This window comes from Orcinus orca, chromosome 4, assembly GCF_937001465.1.
Source record: "Orcinus orca chromosome 4, mOrcOrc1.1, whole genome shotgun sequence".
In the NCBI taxonomy this organism is placed as follows: Eukaryota; Metazoa; Chordata; class Mammalia; order Artiodactyla; family Delphinidae; genus Orcinus; species Orcinus orca.
In genome coordinates, this window is record NC_064562.1 from 47,456,008 (window position 1) to 47,480,931 (window position 24,924).

General features: G+C 36.8%; 1 long non-coding RNA gene and 1 pseudogene across 1 annotated transcript in view; both read left to right on the forward strand.

Moving 5' to 3' along the window:
* The window catches only part of LOC125964286 (uncharacterized), a 190,012-nt gene that overhangs the window by 88,781 nt on the left and 76,307 nt on the right, over positions 1 to 24,924 (forward strand). The window lies entirely within an intron of this gene.
* LOC101273801 (graves disease carrier protein-like) lies at positions 18,950 to 20,907 on the forward strand (annotated as a pseudogene).

The following is a 24,924-nucleotide window of genomic DNA, read 5'->3' on the forward strand; positions in this document are numbered from 1 at the left end:
ACGTTGAGTTATATGAGCTGTTTATATAGTTTGGATATTAACCCCTTATCAGTAATATCATTTGCAAATATTTTCTGCCATTCCATAGGTTGTCTTTTCATTTTGTTGGTGTTTCCTTTGTTGTGTAAAAGCTTTTAAGTATAATTAGGTCCCATTTGTTTATTTTTATTTTTTTTTCCTTTGCCTTAGGAGAAAGATCCAAAAGAATATATTGCTGCAGTTTATGTCAGAGTGTTCTACATATGTTTTCTTCTAGGAGTTTTATGGTTTCCAGTTTTATATTTAGGTCTTTAATCCATTTTGAGTTTATTTTTTGTATATGGTGTGAGAAAATGTTCTAATTTCATTCTTTTCCATGTAGCTGCCTAGTTTTCTCAGCACTACTTAGGGAAGAAACTATCTTTTCCCCATTGTATATTCTTGCATTCTTTTGTAGGTAAATTGACCATAAGTGTGTGGGTTTATTTCTAGGCTCTCTATTCTGTTCCATTGATCTATGTGTCTGTTTTTGTGCCAGTACCATACTGGTTTGATGACTGTAGCTTTGTAATATAGTCTGAAGTCAGAGTGCATGATACCTCCAGCTCTGTTTTTCTTTCTCAATATTGTTTTGGCTATTTGGGGTCTTTTGTATACCATACAAATTTTAAAGTTATTTGTCCTAGTTCTGTGAAAAATGCCCTTGGTATTTTGATGGGGATTGCGTTGAATCTATAGATTGCCTTGGGTAGTATGGTCATTTTAACAATATTAATTCTTGCAAACCATGAACAAAGTATATCTTTCCAACTGTTTGTGCTGATTTCAATTTCTTTCATCAGTGTCTTAGAGTTTTCTGAGTCCAGGTCTTCTAGCTTCTTAGTCAGATTTATTCCTAGGTAATTTATTCCTTTGGATGCAATTATAAATGGGATTGTTTCCCTAATTTTTCTCTTTGATAGTTTGTTGTTAGTATATAGAAATGCAACAGATTTCTTTATTTGTATCCTACAACTTTACTGAATTCCTTGATGAGCTCTAGTAGTTTTTTGGTGATGTCTTTAGGATTTTCTACGTATAGTATCATGTCATCTGCAAGCAATGACAATTTTATTCTTCTTCCTTTCCAATTTGGAGTCTTTTTTATTTCTTTTTCTTGTCTGATTGCTGTGGCTTCAAAAACTATGTTGACTAAAAGTGGTGAGAGTGGGCATCCTTGACTTGTTCTTGATCTTAGAAGAAATGCTTTCTGCTTTTCACCATTGAGTATGTTGATAGCTGTGGGTTTATCATATATGGCCTTTATTATGTTGAGATATGTTCCCTCTATACCCAATTTTTGGAGATTTTTTATTATAAATTCGTGTTGAATTTTGTCAAAAACTTATTCCATATCTGTTGATGACCATATAATTTTTATTCTTCAATCTGTTAATGTGGTAGCACATTAAGATTTGTAGATACTGAAAAATTCTTGCATCCGTGGGATAAATCCCACTTGATCATGATGTATGATTCTTATCATGTATTGTTGGATTCAGCTTGCTAATATTTTGAGGAATTCTGCACCTGTGTTCATCAGTGATATTGGTCTGCAGTTTTCTTTTTGTGTGTCTGGTCTTGGTGTCAGGATGATGTTGGCCTTGTAGAATGAGTTCAGAAGCATTCCTTCCTCTTCAATTTTTTTGGAATAGTTTGAGAAGGATAGGTGTTGACTCTTCTCTAAACGTTTGATAGAATTCACGTGTGAAGCCATCTGATCTTGGACTTTTGTTTGTTGGGAGCTTTTTCAATTACTGATTCAATTTCATTACCGGTAATTAGTCTGTTCATATTTTCTATTTCTTCTTGGTTCAGTCTTGGGAGATTGTACAGTTCTAGGAATTTGTCCATTTCTTCTAGTTCTGTTTTTTTGTTCTTTTGTTTTTCATATAGTTCATAGTAATCTCTTATGTTCCTTTGTATTTCTGTGGGTTTGGTTGTAACTTCTTTTTCAATTCTGATTTTATTGATTTATGCTCTCTTTTTTCCTTGATGAGTCTGAAAAATGATAAACCTTTAGCCAGAGAACCACCTTTTAGTTTCATTGACATTTTCTATTATTTTTTAAGTTTCTTTCATTTATTTCTTCTCTGATCTTTATGATTTCCTTCCTTCTACTAATTTTGGGTTTTGTTTGTTCTTCTTTTTTTAACTCTTCTAGGTATAAGGTTAGGTTGTTTGGGATTTTTCTTGTTTCCTGAGGTAGGCTTGTATTGCCATAAACTTCTCACTTAGAACTGCTTTTGCTGTATCCCATAGATTTTGGATCATTGTGTTTTCATTCATTTGTCTCCAGGTTTTTTTTTCTTTGATGTCTTCAGTGATCCACTGGTTGTTTAGTAGCATATTGTTTAGCATCCACTCTGCTCATTTTTGAATTGGATTTTTTTTGCTAGTTTTATGAGCTCCATATATATTTTGGATATTAACCACTTATCAGGTATATGAGTTGTAATATATTTTCCCATTCAGTAAGTTGCCTTTGATTTTGTTGGTTTCGTTTGCTGTGCAAAAGCTTTTTAGTTTGTTGTAGTTCCACTTGTTTTTCTTTTGGTGTCAAATCCAAAACATCATTGCCAAGACCAATGTTGAGGGGCTTACTATGTTTTCTTCTAGGAGTTTTATGGTCAGGTCTTACAGTCATTAATCCATTTGTAGTTAACTTTTGTGTATGGTGTAAAAATAGTGATCTGGTTTCATCTTCTGCATGTAACTGTTCAGTTTTCCCAACGCCATTTATTGAAGAGACTGTCCTTTCCCCATTCTATATTCTTGGTTCCCTTGTCATAAATTAATGACCATACATGAGTGGGTTTATTTCTAGGTACTCTATTTTTGTGTCTGTTTTTATGGTGATACTATACTGTTTTGATTACTGTAGCTTTGTAGTAGAATTTGAAATCAGAGAGTGTGATGCCTCCAGCTTTGTTCTTCTTTCTCAATGTTGCTTTGGCTATTATGGGTCTTCTGTTGTTCCATATAAATTTTAAGATTGTTTGTTCTAATTCTATGAAAAATACCATTGGAATTTGGATAGGGATTGCATTGAGTCTGTATATTGCTTTGGGTAGTATGGAGGGTTCTTTTGTTTTGTTTTTTGTGGTACGCAGGTCTCTCATTCTTGCGGCCTCTCCCATTGCGGCGCACAGGCTCCAGACGCGCAGGCTCAGCGGCCACGGCTCATGGGCCTAGCCACTCTGCAGCATGTGGGATCTTCCCAGACCAGGGCACAAACCCGTGTCCCCTGCATCGGCAGGTGGACTCTCAACCACTGTGCCACCAGGGAAGCCCTAGTATGGAGTTTTTAATTGAAATATAGTTTATTTACAATATTATGTTACTTTCAGGTGTCCTACGTAGTGATTTGCCATTTACATACATTATGTAATGATTACCATGATAAGTCTAATAACCATCAGTTCCCATACAAAGTTATTACAATATTATTGAACATATTCTTTATACTGTGTATTACATCCCTATAGTTTGTTTATTTTATAACTGGAATTTTGTACCTCTTAATCCCCTTTCCTATTTTGCCCAATCATCCAATCCCTAACCTTCTGAACTACTCATTTGTTGTTTATATCTATGAGTCTCTTTATATTTTGTTTTGGTTTTTTTGCTGTTGTTTTTAGATTCCACACATAAGTGAGATCACATGGTATTTATCTTCATCTGTCTGACTTATTTCACTTAGCATGATACTCTCTAAATCCATCTATGTTGTGGCAAATGACAAGATTTCATTTTTTATGCTAAGTAATATACTCTCTCTCTATATATATATATATCACATCTTCTTTATTCACTCATCTATCAGTGGACACTTAGGTTGCTTCCATACCATGGCTATTGTAAATAATGCTGCAATGAATGTTGGGGCACATATATCTTTTTGAATTAGCGTTTTTGTTTTCTTTGGGTAAATACCCAGAAGTAAAATTACTGGGTCATGTCATAGTTCTATTTTTAATTTTTGAGGAACCTCTGTACTGTTTTTCATAGTGGTTGCACGAATATACAAATCCCACCAACAATGAACAAGAATTCCCTTTTCTCCACATCCTTGCCAACAATTTTTATTGTCATTTTGATGACTGCCATTCTGAGAGGTGTGAGGTGGTATCTCTTTGTGGTTTTGATTTGCATTTCTCTGATGATTAGTGATATTGAGCATCTTTTCATATGTCTGTTGGCCACTGGTATGTCTTCTTTGGTAAAAAAAAAAAAAAAAAAGTGTCCATCCAGTTTAGTTTGATGTAGTCCCATTTGTTCACTTTTGCTTTTGTTTCCCTTGCCTGAGGAGACAGAAAAATATTGCTGTGCCAACGTCGAAGAGTGTTCTGCATATGTTCTCTTCTAGGAGTTTTATGGTTTCAGGTCTTACATTTAAGTCTTTAATCCACTTTGAGTGTATTTTGCATATGGTGTGAGATACTCTTCCAATTTGATTCTTTTGATATAGCTGTCCAGGGTTCCCAACACCATTTATTGAAGAGCTGTCTTTTCCTTATTGTACATTCTTGCTTCCTTTGTTGTAGATTAATTGTCCCTATAAATGTGGTTTTATTTCTGGGCTCTCTGTTCTGTCCCATTGATCTATGTGTCTGGCTTTGTGCCAGTAGCATACTCTGGATTACTATAGCTTTGTAGTATAGTCTGAAATCAGAGAGTGTGATACCTCCAGCTGCATTCTTTTTTCTCAAGATTGCTTTGACTATTCAGGGTCTTTCCTGAGTCCATACAAATTAGAATCATTTGTTCTTTTCCTGTGAAAAATGCCATTGGTAGTGTGATAGGGAGTGCATGGAATCTGTAGATTGCCTTGGGTAGTAGGGTTATTTTAATATTCATTCCTCCAATTCATGAGCATGGTATATCTTCCCATTTGTATGTGTTGTCTTCAATTTCTTTCATCAATGTCTTATAGTTTTTAGTATACAGGTCTTTCACCTCATTGCTTAAATGTAATCCTATGTTACTCTTTTGATGCAATTATAAATGGGATGGCTTTCTTAATTTCTCTGACACTTTATAGAAATTCATCAGACATTTGTATATTGATTTTGTACCCTGCAACTTGTGGAGCCTTTAGGATTTTCTGTATATGTCATATGCAAAAAGACAACTTGGATGTCTTTTCTTTTTCTTATCTAATTTCTCTGGCTAGGACTTCCAATACCATGCTGAATAAAAGTAGGAAGAGTGGTTACCCTTGTCTGATTCCTGATCTTAAAGGAAAACCTTAGTTTTTCACTGTTGAATATGATGTTAGCTGTAGGCTTATCAGATATGGCATTTATTACGTTGAGGTACATTCTATTTGTTGAGTTTTTTTAAATGGATGTTGAATTTTGTCAAATGATTTTTCTGAACCTATTGAGATCATATGTTTTTTATCCTTCACTTTAACGTGGTATATCACAATAATGAACTGAATGGTGAACCATCCTTGCATCACTGAGATAAATTCCACTTGATCATGGTGTATGATCCTTTTACTGTATTGGTGAACTTGGTTTGCTAATAATATTTTTGGTAAGTACTTTTGCATCTATATTCATCAGGGCTAGTGCCCTATAATTTCTTTTCTTGTGGTGTCCTTTTCTGGTTTTAGTATCAAAGTAATGCTGGCCTGGTAAAATGAGTTTGCTAATCCTCTCTTCTACTTGATCTAGCCTGCTAGTGAACCCCTCTTGAATTTTTCAGCTCAGTTATTCTTCAGCTCTATGATTTCAGTTTGGTACTTTCTTATATTTTCTGTTTCTTTGTTGAAATTCTCATATCATGCATTGTTCTCCTGACTCTGGTGAGTGTCCTTATGACAATTACTTTGAACTCTTTTTCCAGTATATTACTTATCTGTTTCACTAATATTTTTTCCTGAGATTTTATCTTGTTCTTTTGTTCAGAACGTATTCCTGTTTATTCTGCTTGACACTCTGTGCTGTATATGCATTAGCTGTATAAACAGCCACCTCTCCCAGTCCTGACTGTCCTTATATAGGAGATTAACCTTATCGTACAACCCATACCCTAATTCTTGGTTGTTTTTCAAAACTTTGTGAATGCCCAAGCAGCAACATGGAGGGATTTAGAGATTATCATACTAAGTGAAGTTTAAGTCAGACAGAGAAAGGTAATATGATATTGCTTATATGTGGAATCTAAAAAAATGATACAAATGAACTTATTTACAAAACATAAATGGACTCACAGACATAGAAAATGCATTTATGGTTACCAAAGGGGAAAGGGGGGAGGGATAAATTAGGAATTGGGGATTAACAAATACACATTATTATATATAAAATAGATAAAAAACAAGGACCTATTGTATAGCACAAGGAACTCTATTCAATATCTTATAATAACCTATTATGGAAAAGAATCTGAAAAAGAACATACATGTATAAACTGAATTACTTTGCTGTACACCTGAAACATTGTAAATCAAGTATACTTCAATAAAGAAGATAATTTTTTTAAAAACTTCCCAAACCTAAAGAAGGAAACAGATACTCGAATGACAGAGGGTCCCAAAAATGATGAACACAGACCCACACCAAGACATATAATTAAAATAGCAAAATTTAAAGAGGATTCTAAAGGCAGTAAAAGTCATATAAAAGGGAACCCCCATAAGGCTATCAGCTGATTTCTCTGCAGAAGCTTTGAATATATCATGTCACCCTTTTCTGGCTTGCAAAGCCCTGAAAGGGAGAAACCTACAACTTAGGGTACCCTACCCAAAGGAGAGATAAAGAACTTCTCAGACAAGCAAAAATTCAAAGAATTCAGCAATACTAAACCTACCCTAAAAGAAATGCTGAAGGGTCTTATCTAAATAGAAAAGAAGTAAGAATATACAGGAAACGGAAAATCCAAATAGAAAAAGCAAATATATAGTAAGGATTGAAGATCACTTAACGCGTTATTGACCGGAGACATAATAACATTCGGGCAACAAAAGGTGTATTACTGACCAGAGACATATCAATACATTTTTAGAGAGTGATACAATTAACATCACCATGCGAAGTTGTTGGAGCTTAAAATTGATCAAGAGGTTCATTATACAACTTATAATTGTCATAGTCATTCACATTTCATAGTCAAAACCTCACTCCGTTAGGTTTTTTATACATAAAATTTTCAAAAACGACACATTGCAAAATTTTGAGTGAAGAATTTTATGCAGATGCTTTCTCTGACTGTCCGAGTGACATATATACTAGTGTCTTAGAAGATTGTTCTTCAGAATATAGTTCTGATTCAGACGATGTGAATATTAGACCAAGAAAAAGATAAAAAACCTTAGTGATTGATTCTGATACAGAAAGTGAAAATGAAATTCACGGAGCTGGAGAATGCTCCTTTGCTTCTATAGAAGAGTGGATTGAAGACATTTCAGGAAAATTAGAAGATGTTACATATGTGTCAGGTATAACTATTGAATGTAATAACCTGCAAAGTGTGTGTTAGTGAAATAACAGAATTAATTTTTGGTAATGACTTTTTCAAATTGGTCGCCTCTCAAACAAACTTGTATTACCAACAGAATGAAAAATCATATAAAAAGTATGATAAGGCTCTAAAATGGACTGATGTAACCAATAACGACATGAAGAAGTTTCTTGGATTAATTATTTTGATGGGACAAATAAAGTCACACTTGGAGAGAATACTGGTCAACTGATCCCTTATTTAAAACACCTATCTTTCCAAAGATTATGACAAGAACGTTCAACCAAATAATGACATTTCTTCACTTTTACAATAACTTGGAAACTTCACTTCCTGCAGACAGAATTTCAAAGTTAAACCTCTTTTGGATTATTTTCTACCAAAATTTCAGTCGATCTGTATACCCAAACAAGAGCTATCGCTTGATGAGGCAACGATAAGGTGGAGAGGATGACACAGATTCAAAACATATAATTCTGGAAAACTTACAAAATATGGAATTTTGGTCAGGATGGTTAGTGAAACTTTGAGATGTACACAAGTGAAGGAAAGAAACTGCAATAAACAATATTATCAGTCCTACAACCTCATCTTGGTTCATGGCACCATATTTACCAAGACAATTATTACAACAGTGTGTCCACATCTAAAATATTGTTGAAAAATAAAACCAGAGTTTGTGGGACTATAAGAGAGAATCGTGGTCTACCAAACCAACTAAAGGAGAAATCTAAAAATCTACAGAGGGAAGAAATGACATTTTTATGTAAGAGAGAAATAATTCTTCTTATATGGAAAGACAAGAGGCTACTCCACATGGTGATAACTATTCATGATGCCTCCATAGCATCTACAGGAAAGGAAGACAGGAGGACTAGACATCAGATGACTAAGCCCACTTGTATATTAGAGTATAATAAATGTATGAAAGGAGTTGATCGATCTGATCAATATCAGGCAAACTTCAATATCCTCTGGAAAACCTGAAAATGGTATAAGAAAGTGGGTTTCTATTTGAGTAATTGCAGTTTATTCAATGCATTTAAAATTTATTGTAGCCTAAATGCACAGAATAAAATGACTTACAAGCAATTTTTGTTAGCAGTAACTAGAGAATGGGTAACTGACCATTCTGGTGATTGTAGTGGTAGTCCCACCCTGGTCCTTCTTGTGGTATTTCTAAAAGAGCCCCCCGCAAAGATCCACCTTGTCATCAGGTAAAATAAAAGAACATATTCTAGAGGAAATAATACCCACAGGACTAAAACAAGATGCTGCCAGAAAGTGGAGAGTCTGCTCTTCTGGGGAAAACACAGTGAAACATGGTGCCTGCTATACTGCCTAACACACTCTAACAAAATATTAGAATGCTTTAGTAAGACATGTACAAAGTTTCAAATAAATATGTTAAATGCAAAAAAAGTTATTGATATTTACTCAAATGCAGGTGTTTCAGTATTCACTTATGTAACAAATCACTAGCCACAGGTATTAGTTTCTGCAAAAATCCCCCAGTCAATAATGTGTTAAGTATGCTACTACATACATTAAAAGACAAAAAATATTGTAAAAGCAACTATAACTACAGTAAACACTAAAAGGATAAACATGAAGATATAAAACATGACATCAGAAAAATTGAGGGAGGAGAGTAAAAATGTAGATCTTTTAGAATGTGTTTGAATTTGACTATCAGTTCAAAGCAAGTAGATATAATTATGGGTCAACACATATGAACCCATGGTAACCAAAAATCAAAAACCTACAGTAGGGGCTTCCCTGGTGGTGCAGTGGTTGAGAGTACGCCTACCGATGCTGGGGACACAGGTTCGTGACCCAGTCTGGGAAGATCCCACATGCCGTGGAGTGGCTAGGCCCATGAGCCATGGCCGCTGAGCCTGCGCATCTGGAGCCTGTGCTCCGCAACAGGAGAGGCCACAACAGTGAGAGGCCCGCGTACCACAAAAAAAAAAACCTACAATAGACACACAAAAAAAACAAAAAGAAACCCAAGCATACTACAAAAAAAAATCAAACGACAGTGAGAGAAACAAAAAGAAATGAACAGAGAAGAACTACAAAAACACCTGGAATACAAGTAATAAAATAGCAATAATGACATACTTATCAATAATTACTTTAAATATCGTTGGTCTAAATTCTCTAATCAAAAAACATAGGTGGCTGACTGGATAAAACAAAATAAGACCCTTAAAATATGCTGTCTTCAAGAGACTCACTTCAGGGTGAAAGACACACAGATTGAAAGTGAGGGAATGGAAAAACATTTCATGCAAACAGAAACAACAAGAAAACAGAGATAGCAATTCTCATATCAGACAAAAGAGACTTAAAGGCTATAAAAAAGACAAAGAAGGACATTATATAATAGAGGAATCAATACAAGAAGAGGATATTACACTGTTTAATATATACACACCCAATACAGGAGGACCTAAATATATAAAGCAAATACTAACAGACATAAAAGGAGAAATTAATAATACAGCAATAGTAGGAGACCTTAAACACCCTACTGACATCAATGGACAGATCATCCAGACAGAAAATCAGTAAGGTAACAGTGGTCTTAAGTGACACAATGGACTAGTTGGACTTAATTGGTATCTATAGGACATTACATCCAAAAAAAGAATACACATTCTTCAAGTGCACATGGAACGTTCTCCAGGATATATCACATCCTAGGGTCACAAAATAACCCTCAACGTATTTTGAGAGGATAGAAATTATGCTAAGCATTTTTATGACCACAGTGGTATGAAACTAGAAATCAACTACAGGAAAAAAAAAGAAAAAAAGGAAAAGTACAAACACAGACTACACACAACATGCTACTAAAAAACCAGTGGGTCAATGAAGAAATCAGAAAATCCATCAAGACATAAAAATGGAAACAAGTTTCCAAAACCTATGAGATGCAGTAAAAGCAATTCTAAGAGAGAAGTTCATCACAATTCAGGGCAATATAACCTACCACCTAAAAGAATTAGAAAACAACAAACAAAGCCCAAAGTCAGCAGAAGGAAATAATAAAGATCAACAAGGAAATAAAGAAAATAGAAGTGAAAAAAATCAATAAAAGAGATCAATGAAACCAAGAGCTGGTTTTGGGAAAGATAAAATTGATAAACCTTTAGCCAGGCTCACAAAGAAAAGAGAACCCAAATAAACAAAATATGAAAGAAACAACAACTGATACCCCAGAGATACTAAAAAATCATAAGAGAATACTATGAAAAGTTGTATGTCAACAAACTGGCAACTTAAAAGAATGTAAAAATTTCTAGAAACATACAGCCTGCTAAGACTGACTCAAGAAAAGACAATTTAAATAAACTGATCACTACAAGATTGAATTTGTAACCCAAACAAAAGTCCAGGAACAGACAGCTTCTACCAAACATGTAAAGAAGAACTAATACCTATCCTTCTCAAACTACTCCAAAAAATTGAAGAGGAGGGAACACTCCCAAATTCATTTTACAAGGCCACCATCACCTTGATACCAAAACCACACAAAGACACTACAAAGATATTGGCTTGTAATTCTTTTTTTTTTCTGATGACTATAGATGCAAAAATCCTCAACAGAATATTAGCAAACCAAATCTAACATAACAAGGATAATACATACATTAAAAGGATCATACACCATGATCAAGTTGGATTCAGCCCAGAGTCACAAGAATGGTTCAACATACACAAATCACACAATGTGATACACCACATTAACAAAAGGAAAGATAAAAATCATATGATCATCTCAATAGATGAAGAAAAAGTATTTGACAAAATGCAACATCCATTCATGATAAAAATTCTCATCAAGGGCTTCCCTGGTGGCGCAGTGGTTGAGAGTCCGCCTGCCAATGCAGGGGACACGGGTTTGTGCCCCAGTCTGGGAAGATCCCACATGCCGCAGAGCGGCTGGACCCGTGAGCCACGGCCACTGAGCCTGCGCGTCCGGTGCCTGTGGTCTGCAATGGGAGAGGCCACAACAGTGAGAGGCCCATGTACTGCAAAAAAAAAAACAAAAACCAAAAAAAAACCAAAAAAAAACTCTCATCAAAATAGGTATAGAGGGAACATATCTCAACATAACAAAGGCCATTTATGACAAACCCACAGCCAACATCATACTCAAGCTGAAAGCCTTCCCTCTAAATTCAGGAATAAGACAAGGATGTCTACTCTCACCACTTCTAGCAATTGGACGTCCTAGCCACAGCAATCAGACAAGAAAAAGAGAATGTATTCAAATTGGAAGGGAAGAGGTAAAACTGTCACTATTTGCAGATGACATGATACTCTATATAGAGAACCCAAAATTCTCCACCCAAAATCTATTAGAATAAATCAGTTCAGCAAGGTTGCAGGATATAAGATTAATATAGAAATATGCTGTGTTTCTATATACTGCAGTAGGTCCCCTACATACAAACAAGTTCAGTTTCGAGAGCATGTTTGTAAGTCCAATTTGTTGTGAGTCCAACAAAGTTAGAGTAGGTGCACAATCGGCTATATAGTACTGTACTGTAATAGGTTTATAATACTTTTCATACAAATAATACATAAAAAACACAAAAAATAAACATTTTTCATCTTACAGTACAGTACCTTGAAAAGTGCAGTAGTACTAGCTACATCACCTCCACTCTTATGCTTGCTTTGGGATATCCTGGGCTTGAAATAAAGATACTGTACTGTACTCTATACAGTACTATACAGTAAAGTACACAAAAGCACAATCACTTGTAGAGAATGTACACGTGACAATGTATGCCAGACACATGAACTAACTTACATGATTGGACATGCAAATGCACTTTTGCATCTTTGAAAGTTCACAACTTTAAGGTTCATATGTAGGTGACTTACTGTAATAATGTAATATTAGAAAGAGAAAGTAAAAAAAAAACCATTTAAAATTGCATCAAAAGAAAAAGACCTATACTCTGAGAAGTATAAATCAGTGATGAAAGAAACTCAGAATGTTTCAAAGAAATGGAAAGATATCCCATACTCTCAGAGTGGAAGAATTAATATTGTTAAAATGGCCATTCTACCCAAAACAATCTACAGATTTAATGTGACCCCTCTCAATATGCCCATGACATTTTTCACAGAACTAGAATAATCCTAAAATTTGTATGGAACCACAAAAGACCCCAAATTGCCAAAGAAATCCTGAGAAAAAAAGAACAAAGCTGGAGGTATAACCCTCCCAGACTTCGGACTACACTACAAAGATACAGTAATCAAAAGAGCATGGTATTGGCACCAGAACAGACACATGGATCAATGGAACAGAATAGAGAGCCCAAAATAAACCCACGCACCTATGGTCAAGTAATCTATGACAAACGAGGCAAGACTATACAATGAAGAAAGACAGTCTCTTAAATAAGTGGTGCTGGGAAAACTGGACAGCCAGCCACATGTAAAACAATGAGATTAGAACATTCCCTCACACCATATACAAATATAAACTCAAAATGGTTTAAAGACCTAATGTAAGACCTGAAACCATAAAACTCTTAGAGTAAAACAGATGGAACACTCTGATTTAAATCATAGAAATATTTTCTTGAATCAGTCTCCTAAGGCAAAAGAAATAAAATCAAGATTAAACAAGTGGGACCTAATTAAACTTAAAAGCTTTTGCACAAAGGAAATCAGACAAAATGAAAAGACAATTTATGCAGTGGGAGAAAGTATTTTCAAATGATATGACCAATAAAGGGTTAACATCCAAAATATACAAACAGCTCATACAACTCAACAACGAAAAAACAAACAACCCAATAAAAAAAAATAGGCAGAAGACCTGAATAGACATTTCTCCAAAGAAGGCATACGGATGGCTAATGGGCTCATGAAAAGATGCTCAGCATCACTAATTATTAGAAAAATGTAAATCAAAACCACAGGGAGGTATACCACCTCATACCGGCTAGAATGGCTATCATTGAAAGGTCTACAAATAACAAATGTTGGCGAGAATGTGGAGAAAGGGAACCATCCTGCACTATTGCTGGGAATGTAATTTGGTGCAGCCACTATGGAAAACAGCATGGAGGTTCCTTAAAAAATTAAAAATAGGGGCTTCCCTGGTGGTGCAGTGATTGAGAGTCCGCCTGCCGATGCAGGGGACACGGGTTCGTGCCTGGGTCCGGGAAGATCCCACATGTCACGGAGCAGCTGGGCCCGTGAGCCATGGACGCTGGGCCTGTGCGTCTGGAGCCTGTGCTCCGTGGCAGGAGAGGCCACAACAGTGAGAGGCCCGCGTACCACCAAAAAAAAAAAAAAAAAAAAATTAAAAATAGAACTACCATAGCAATTCCATTCCTGGGTGTATATCCAGAAGAAATGAAAACACTAATTCGAAAAAATACATGCACCCCAATGTTTGTGGCAATGCTAGTTATTGGGTTGGCCAAAAAGTTCCTTTGGATTTTTCATAAGATATTCGGGTTTTTCCGTAAGATGTTACGGAAAACCCCGAACGAACTTTTTGGCCAACCCAATACAGTAGCCAAGACAGAAGCAACTCAAGTGCCCATCAACACATGACTGGATTAAGAAGATGCTGCATATATGCAATGGAATATTACTGAGCCATAAAGGAAATATTGCCATTTGCAGCAATGTGGATGATCACAGAGAGTATTATACTTAGTGAAATAAGTCAGACAGAAAGACAAAAACTGTATAATATATGTGAAATCTAAAAAAATACATTTGAATGTATATGCAAAACAGAAGACTCACAGAGATAGAACACAAACTTATGGTTACCAAAAGGGAGAGGGATGTGGCGAGGGAAAAATTAGGAGTATGGGATTAACAGATATAAACTACTATATATAAAATAGACAAGCAATAAGGATATACTGTATAGCACAGGGAATTATACCCATTATCTTGTAATAACCTATTATGAAGTGGAATGTGCAATACTAAATCATTATGCTGTACACCTGAACTATAATACTGTAAATCAACTGTACTTCAATTAAAAATAATAAAATTTTTTAAAAAGGACAGTAATGGATTACAATCCATTGAATAAAATTGTAGAAGTACATACTGATATTAACATATGAGAGAGAAGGAAATGCTTTCCCTTACAGTTGAGTATCAACTAATAAATGTAGAAGAAATGAGGAAAATAACAAACCATTTGGCAACCATTACAATGCTGATTGATTCAGGGGGGAATTATCAATGGATGTGAAGGCTGGTAGATAGAAATTTGAAACTAGGCCAATATCCCATTTCTTATTAGAAATCTTCCCACAAAATACTTCTCAATTATGAAGGACATCAGAAGGGGGAAATGGCAGGCTTCTCCACCTGTAATTCAGACCCCAACTTGAGCAGGTTATCAAGGTTAACATAAACAGTAGTGGGATGGGTCAATGTCATGTGCCTCCTGATGTGATACACTGAGAAGAACACAGCATCACTTCTGGACAGTAGTTTTCTATCAGTGTTGATATCCTAATTTGGATGGTTGCATTGTTGCTTTATAAGTAAGAGAGGGTCTTTGTGTTCCAGAAATGTACACTAGATTTAGAGGTGACAGGGCATCATGTTAGCAACTAGCTTTCAAGTGGCTCAGAAAACAAATAATGGCAATAGATATTCATATAGAGATGCTTGCAGAGCAAATACATTAATCATTGGGGAATCTTGATGATGGGGATATGCTGTACTTTACTGTCATTGCAACTTTTCTGTACATTTAAAATTTTAAAATTTACTAAAATACCTTTTTTAAAAATAATGTTTATAATATAAAATGGTTTGATGATTGGCATTTTGGCAAGGAGTTGGGAAAAACAACTGCATAGATTTCTAGGTGGGAAAGTATATAAAAGTGCTGTTTCTTATGGAGTGCTCTTTGTCACTCTCAAATTTTAAAATGCATATACACTTTGACCCAGTAATTCTACTTTTAGGAATTAACGCTACAGATCTATACACCTATGAATATGGGATATACTTCAAGTTACATGAAATGCAAATAATCAAGCAAAAATGGTGTGAATATGTGACCATTTGTGTGAAAAAGGAACCATGCATACATGTTTACCTATAATTACTGATAATATCAGAGAATAGAAAAGAAGCTGGATGGCTAGGTAAAGTGGTAGGCAAGATACTTTGCCCATCATTCTAAAAGTAAAAAAAAAAAAGCATAGATATAGGAGAGGTGGAGAATTGAGGCTATTTTTGGAATTGGTCTTAGGTTCTACCTCTTCATGGGAGGAACCACAATTTCCCCATCCCTTGGATGTGGACCTTGGCCAATTGAATGTGGTAGAACTGACAGTGTGCCAACTCCAAGCCTAGGTATTAGACCCATGCAGTTGCCGTGAGAACTTGCCTAGGGAATTTGGTTGGAAGATGAAATACTTAGAACAGAGCCAGTAACGCCAGCTGAGACCATTCTAGACTAGCCAACAGCAAGCCAGTCACCAGAGTAAGCCCAGCCAGGACCAAATGAATTGCCCAGCTAAACCCAGCAGAACAACCCCGTGGACCCATAGTCTTGTGAGTATAATAAATGGTTGTTTTAAGCCACTAAGTCTGGTGTCGTTTTTAATGCAGCATTAGTGTGGCAACAGATTATACCCAGCATGAACCCCTTCTTATTGGATCCTGTGTGAGTCTTGGTATCTAACAGAGCTACCTCCTGCTACAAATCTAGAAGTCCAAAAGTATATTCAACTTTTCCTTGTCATCTTGGTAACCGGGCATGGGCACATGACCTGGGCTCTGTTAATCAAATGCTTGCATATGAAATTTTGAATCCACTTTGCTGCATCTACTAATTAAAATGTCAGAATTCTCCAGTATCCTTATTTCTTGGTGTTGCTTGTTTCAGATTTATTGATGGTGGAATTGCCTGCCACGTGAGGTCCTAGCACTGATGCCTGTATCTTCCGTTGTTTCTCTGGGGAGTTTTCAGCTCTGCCTCCATTTATACATTTTCTGAGCCTGATCCTTCTGGATCCTGAAAATTAGAAGGTATTGGGCAGTTCATGGAACTAAGTTTATTTTCTGTTTACAGGGGCCAGCGGGCCAGTTTGTTTTTAAGCTGAACATCGTTCATTTAGACTTTTGAAATTGATTAGTCAGGAATCTGCTGGTGTGGACATAGAATAGAGCTTCACATTGGTGAAGTGAGAGAAAGAAGGTAGGGGAGAATTTTAGGAGTGGGGATGGTATTAATGTGCCTCTATATTATTCCCTTTTGAAACACAAGCAAAGAGATTAGCTCAGTATATCTCAATTACTATGATATAGTACAAGCAAAGTAGAGATCATTCATTGTGTGCCTTTACATTGAAAAATTATACCAAGACTCAAGTTCCTAGCAACCTTTCACATTAGGAATGACCAGGATTCAAGCTTTGAACTTTATCCCTAACCCATTACTTCCTTAGGTTTGTGGTTTATAAGTTTTGACCACTCTCACGCTATCCTGAAAAGAAATTTAGAATCCCAAGTATTAGTGTACTTAAATGCCTTCTATTGTCCCTGAAAAAGTGCCTTGGATATGGATATATCAAGTAACTCAGGAAATCTTGAATCAGACAAGAAATTGGATAACTACCAATTTTCCCATCTCTTGGCTGACCATTGTCTCCCAATTAGTTTGAGACTCAACAGCACTAGGACCCTGGCTAGGTTTCAGCTGGCATTGATTCAGTCTTTAAATCTCTCACATCTATCATGTCTCATTCCATAGCTTAGGCCCTCATCTCTCATCTAGATGATTACTGCAACGTGAGACAAGATTGGAGGCGGACAGTCTGAGTTTTTAACAGGGGGCAGGCCTTCTGTGATTTGGGTTTTCTTACTTCCCACTGCAACTCCTGCCAATCCCAGGGTAGAAAATAGACATTTGCCTGATTATACGAATTATTTTCAGAACGCCAAGCACTTACATGCTGTTCCTTATGACTAGCATGCCCTCCCCACTTGATAAATGTCCACTCATCCTTCAATTATCAACTGAAGCATCACCCACTATGTCCATCTCCAAGTAGAGCTGACTTTTCACCTTCTCCTGCAGCCATGCTCTCTATTTAACCCTATCCGTACTGTGGAGCATTGATTTCCTTGTTGTCTCTCCCATTGTTCAGAGTTCTCTTGTAACCCCAAGACATAGGCTATTGTACGAGAGTACTCAAATTATGCCTTGGGTATTATGACAAATAGCCAGGAAAGAAACAAAGAAGGAAAAAGACAGAAAGAGAGGGAGGGAGGGAGAGGGAGGGGGGAGAGGGAGGGGGAGGGAAGGGAAAGAAGAAGAGAAGAGAAAAGAGAAAGAAAAAAGAATCTGAAGTCCCAGGGGCTCAATTCTCTATTCTACAAAATAATTGTAAATGTTCATCCTGCCAACAAGAATGTCCCTGACGATTAAGAACAATACTTAGCAAAAGAGTGACAAGATGAAAATGCATGATAATTACTGCCTTGGATTCCAAAAATTATTCTCAAGAAATCAATTACATTAGTAAGAGTCATTTCTTCCTTATTAACTATATAAGCTGAAAGGCTGGCAGGATTTCATGGAAATTTTATGATCACTGGCATCAGTCATGGTTTAAATCTGGCCTTGGATAAAGTTCTTGCCCTCTGGAGCTCAGTTCCTTAAATTGAAAGGATTGTATTACACTGCTAGGAATCTTTCTTTATATACATATATATACACACACACACACACACACACACACACACACACACATGTACGCATATATACACACACACATACATACACACATATATACACACACATATACACACATATGTGTATATATATATATGTATCCTTAAATAGTTTTGTTGCTTTTCCAGTGAACAGGCTTACGGGAGCTAAAAACTGGACATAGCCAAGATTTTCATTACATGGAAAAGGTTGTTTAGAAAAAAATCATGATATCCGTACTATCCAGTTTTATACAGCATTTAAAAAATACTGAAGTGTAACTATATACTGATTTGGAAACCTGTCCATGTCCTGTTTAGTGGGAAAAAATATTGAACATGTGCAATTATGATCTTATTGATCAATTTGGACAAGATATCTGTATATAAGGAGGTACATATATGTGCATAAAAGTGCTTAGGGGAACAATCACCAAAACCAAAGTGTGTAATATATGAAGGGGGGGAGAAGACATTACAAGAGAAAAAGAATTTCAATAAACAATTCTATTTTGATTGATAGAGTCCATTCAGGATGCAGTAACAAAAAACCACAAACTGGATAGCTTATAAACATATTTCTCACAGTTCTGGAACCTGGGAAGTCCAAAATCAAGGCACTAGCATGGTCACATAGAAACTGCCGACCAAGAATAGTTTACCCAACAAAGTTATGCCTCAGAAATGAAGGGAAGAGAAAGCTTTTCTTAACAACCAAAAGCTGAGGGAATCCATCACCACTATACCTGCCTTAGAAGAAATGCTGAAAAAAGTTCTTCAAGTTAATATGAAAGGATGCTAACTACTAACATGTAAGCTCGTGAAAATACACATTGCACTGGTAAAGCTAAGTATATAGGCAGATTTAGAATACTCTAATACTATAATGTGATGACGTATAACCACATAACTCTAGTATAAAGGTTAAAGGACAGACTCTGCCCCTCCTGACAGGCGGTTGGTGCCCTGTCACTGCCCGATCTGGCCATGGCTAGGGCCCTTGGCTTGTAATTTGGCGACCAAATCTCCCGAGGCAGCACTGGCTGTGGCGACCCTACCTCTAGCGATGCAGCAGGCAGCAGAAGCTGGAGGGCCCATCGCAGGCCAAGACTTCTCCTGGCCGTGCTCCTTCCGGCTGCAGGTGTTGCTGGATGCTGTGCCCAAACAGGTGCTCCTTTATATCAGGCAAAGGTTTTATTACCAGCTCACCATCACCATTACAAACATTTGGGAGTGTTTGCTGCATTGCGTGCTGTTCCCCAAAGAAGGGATACCTTGGGGATTGTATAAAGGGAATGGTGTGGTGATGATCCAAATCGTTCCCTATGGTGTGATCCAGTTGATCGCGTTTGAGCATTATAGAACATTAATGACTACAAAGCTGGGAGTTTCTGGTCTGTGCACAGATGAATGGCTGCACCGATAGCAGGTTTAACAGCAGTTATCGGTACTTACCCTCTTCACATGGTTAGAGTAGGCCTAGCGCATACCTATACAGGAATTATTCATGCATTCAAAACAATTTATGCCAAGGAAGGTGCCTTGCATTTTACAGAGGCCTGATGCCTGCTGTATTAGGAACGGCTCCTCGTGCAAGTGTTTCATTTTTTTTTTTTTTTTTTACTTTCGGTACCTTTCCCATGTTCCCGCCCTTCTTCACAGACCTTCAGACTACCCTAACGTCTGAGTTTTGAAAACTCACATAAACTTACATTATGGTGGTGCTGCTGGAGCAATAACACAGACAGATCCGACCCATTTGATGTAACTCAACAGTGAATGCAGTTAAGGACTGTTCTTCCAGAATTTGAAAAGTGCCATACCATGGAGGTGACTATAAAGTATGTCTATACGGCAGAGAATTCAAAAGGATATCATGGTTTCTCTCTTAATTACATTCACTGTGTTTTTTCTCAAGCAGTCGCTTTTACAGTACATGAACTAATCAAGCAGTTTTTTCTCCTCAACTAAAAAAGGTTGTTGTGATTTCTTTTCCTTCCTCTTCGAGGGAGAAATAAAATGTTAATTTGGGGGGAGAACATTACTTGAAGGGGAATATATACCCTGTCACAGGAAACCATGGGTATTTTAGCACTTGATTTTTTTATTCATCACAAAAGTGCTTACTTATACTTTTGGATGCCAAAAGTTATATCTTAGAACATTGAGAAAAATGTAAGCTGTTCCTGGCTAAAAGTGTTATTTGGGGGCTTCCCTGGTGGTGCAGTGGTTAAGAATCCTCCTGCCAATTCAGGGGACACGGGTTCGAGCCCTGGTCCAGGAAGATCCCACATGCCACAGAGCAACTAAGCCCATGCGCCACAACAAAAGAAGCCACCACAATGAGAAGCCCGTGCACCACAACAAAGAGTAGCCCCCGCTCACTGCAACTAGAGAAAGCCCACATGCAGCAACGAAGACCCAATGCAGCCAAAAAAATAATAATTTTTTAAAATGTGTTATTTGGAAGTAGAACTAACTTAAAATGGTTCAAGAGGTTGCCATTAAGTTTACTTAAAAAACGAAAAGTAGAGCGACCACATGACCCAGCAATCCCACACCTGGGTATATATTACAGAAAAGACAAAGTAAAAGATACACGCACCTCAATGTTCAGCCCTGTTTACAACAGCCAAGATATGGAAACAAACCAAGTGCCCATCAACAAATGATTGGCTTAAGAAGATGTGGTGTGCGTGTATATATATATATATAACATATATACATATATATGTATGTACATATATACACACATACAATGGAATTATTACTCAGCCATAAAAAGGAATGAAATATTGCCATTTGCAGCAACATGGATGGACCTAGAGAATATTATGCTTAGTGAAGTAAGTCAAAGACAATTATGTAATATCACTTATATGTGGAATCCAAAAATAATACAAATGAGTCTACATACAAAAGAGAAACAGACTCAGACAGAAAACAAAGGGGAAAGGGAAAGGGAAGGGGGAAGGGATAAATTAGGAATTTGGGATTAAGAGATACACACTAGTACATATAAAATAGATAAGCAATAAAGATTTACTATATAGCATAGGGAACTGTATTCAATATCTTATAATAACCTATAATGGAAAATAATCTGAAATATATATATTCAGATATATATATATATATATATATATATATATCACTTTGCCATACACCCAAAACTAGCTCAATACTGTAAATCAACTATAATTTTAAAAAGAGGTTGCCATTAGCTTTATCATGCTATTCCAGTTTTTATTTGTTTATTTATTTATTTATTTATTTGCAGTACACAGGCCTCTCCCGTTGCGGACCACAGGCTCTGGACGCACAGGCTCAGCAGCCATGGCTCACGGGCACAGCCGCTCCGCGGCATGTGGGATCTTCCCGGACCAGGGCACGAACCCATGTCCCCTGCATCGGCAGGCGGACTCTCAACCACTGTGCCACCAGGGAAGCCCGCTATTCTAGTTTTTTTTTTTTTTTCGCTATTCTAGTTTTTAATTGTAATCATGATTTTCAAAGACTCTGGCATCTGTTCTTATTATAAACAGGCTTGGTTATATTGCAGCAGAATCATGGGAACTGAAAATTTAAGTTATATGAAGCATGCTTAGAAGCCAACACTGAAGTATTGTTATTAATATTGCTCTTCTTGTAATTCTCTACTAAATAAAAGGACACTTTCTCTTCATTTCTTAATAAAAATTGTATTTAAAAAGTAGCTGTGTGGAGACTCAACAATAAGAATTTTCAGGAATTGCACAAATGTTATCTCCAGTTTCTATGAGTGATTTAAATGTGTTTTTTAAAGTCGATGTATTGAGACTTCCCTGGTGGCACAGTGGGTAAGAATCCACCTACAAATGTAAGGGACATGGGTTCAAGCCCTGGTCCAGGAAGATCCCACATGCCGTGGAGCAAATAAGCCCATGCGCCACAACTACTGAGCCTGTGCACCACAACTACTGAGCCCACATGCCATAACTACTGAAGCCTGCATGCTTAGAGCCCATGCTCTGCAATGAGAAGCCACTGCAAGAAGGACATTCACCACAACAAAGAGTAGCTGCTGCTCGCCACAGCTAGAGAAATCCTGTGTACAACAAAGACCCAACACAGACATAAATTAATTAATTAATTAAATAACTTTTAAAAAAAGTGTATTTCCCAAAGGCAGTAATAAATACTGAGTATCTTAGCTCTTAAAACAGATTAGCATTGTAGATTTGTTTCTGTTAAATTTTTTAGTATACACCAAATCATCTAAGTGGACTGTGAAATATCCACTAGTATAGATGTGAACATCAAAGAGCATTTCTAAGGTATTATGTCATGATACATCAACTAGTTCATCCCTGTAAAATAGTTTTAGTGCAATGTAAACTTAAGTAGAAATGTAAAATATGATTTGAATTGCTATCCTTTATACTAAAATGGTTTAAAATGTAAGAATTCCATTTGTTGTGTTTAGAGTACTTTTTATGTTTTATCATAAGCATGACTAAAACACAAGGGAAACAGTTATGGTTCTCTCCTCAGAAATAGCAATTTGTAGAATAGTTTTCTAATGTCTTAAAAAATCATAAGTTGAAAGTCTTATTTCTGCTTCAATTTTTATTTTTTGCATAAAATATTTCTTGTCATACCTTGGTAAAAATTAGATGAACTGGTTTCACTTTCAAAGTTTTTAGTTTAAAATAAATATGTACCTTTGTATGATTTATAAGTGTACACACAGGTAAAAATACATGTGTTCCTAGAACTATTTTGTATATTTTAATTTCTGGGTTACAAATGTATCTAAATACTGTCATCAAATCTCAAGAAAATTTAAATGTATAAAATAAATATCTCAGGTTACCAATAAAAGGACTGCAGATTTTTAAAATAAAATTTTGCATTCTATGTCTGTTATAGAATACATAGGATATTAAAAATAAATTTTATTCAAAAAGGTTAAAGAGGAGATTGGTTCAAGATGGCAGAGTAGAAGGACATGTGCTCACTCCCTCTTGCGAGAGCATGGGAATCACAACTAACTGCTGAACAATCATTGAGAGGAAGACACTGGAACTCACCAAAAAAGATACCCCACATCCAAAGTAAAGGAACAGCCACAGTGAGATGGTAGAAGGGGCACAATCACAATAAAATCAAATCCCATAACTGCTGGGTGGGTGACTCACAAACGGCAGAACGATTATACCACAGAAGTCCACTCACTGGAGTGAAGGTTCTGAGCCCCACATCAGGCTTCCCAACCTGGGGGTCCGGCAACTGTAGGAGGAATTCCCAGAGAATCAGACTTTGAAGGATAGTGGGATTTGATTGCAGGACTTTGACGGGACTAGGGGAAACAGAGACTCCACTCTTAGGGCACACACAAAGTAGTGTGTGCATCAGAACCCAGGGGGAAGAAGCAGTGACCCCATAGAGACTGAACCAGACCTACCTGCTAGTGTGGGAGGGCGTCCTGCATAGGCGGGGGTGGCAGTGGCTTACTGCGGGGAGAAGGACACTTGCAGCAGAAGTTCTGGGAAGTACTCCTTGGCATGAGCCCTCCTGGCGTCTGCCATTAGCCCCACCAAAGAGCCTGTAGACTCAAATGCTGTGTCGCCTCAGGCCAAACAACCAACAGGGAGGGAACTCAGACCCACCCATCAGCAGGCAAGCAGATTAAAGTTTTACTGAGCTCTGCCCACCAGAGCAACACCCAGCTCTCACAACCACCAGTCCCTCCCATCAGGAAGCTTGCACAAGCCTCTTAGATAGCCTCATCCAACAGAGGAGAGACAGCAGAAGCAAGAAGAACTACAATCCTGCAGCCTGTGGAAAGAAAACCACATTCACAGAAAGATAGATAAAATAAAAATGCAAAGAGCTATGTACCAGATGAAGAAATAAGTTAAACCTCAGAAAAACAATTAAATGAAGTGGAGATAAGCAACCTTCCAGAAAAATAATTCAGAATAATTATAGTGAAGATGATCCAGGACCTTGGAAAAAGAATGGAGGCAAAGATCGAGAAGTTGCAAGAAATGTTTAACAAAGACCTAGAAGAATTAAAGAACAAACAGATGAACAATAAAGTAACTGAAATGAAAAATACACTAGAATGAATCAATAGCAGAATAACTGAGGCAGAAGAACGGATAAGTGACCTGGAAGACAGAAGGGTGGAATTCCTGCCATGGAACAGAATAAAGAAAAAAGAACGAAAAGAAATGAAGACAGCATAAGAGACCTCTGGGACAACATTAAATGCACCAACATTCACATTATAGGGATCCCAGAAGGAGAAGAGAGACAGAAGGGACCCAAGAAAATATTTGAAGAGACTATAGTCAAAATATTCCCTAACATGGGAGACAAAATAGCCACCCAAGTCCTGGAAGAACAGAGAAGCCCAGACAGGATAAAACCAAGGAGAAACACACCAAGATACATAGTAATCAAACTGACAAAAATTAAAGACAAAGAGGAGAAAGACATTCAAGATGGCAGAAGAGTAAGATGTAGAGATCACCTTCCTCCCCACAAATACATCACAAATACATCTACATGTGCAACAGCTCCTACAGAACACCTACTGAACACCGGCAGAAGACCTCAGACCTCCCAAAAGGCAAAAATCTCCCCATGTACCTGGGTAGGGAAAAAGAAACAAGAAAAAACAGACAAAAGAATAGGGAC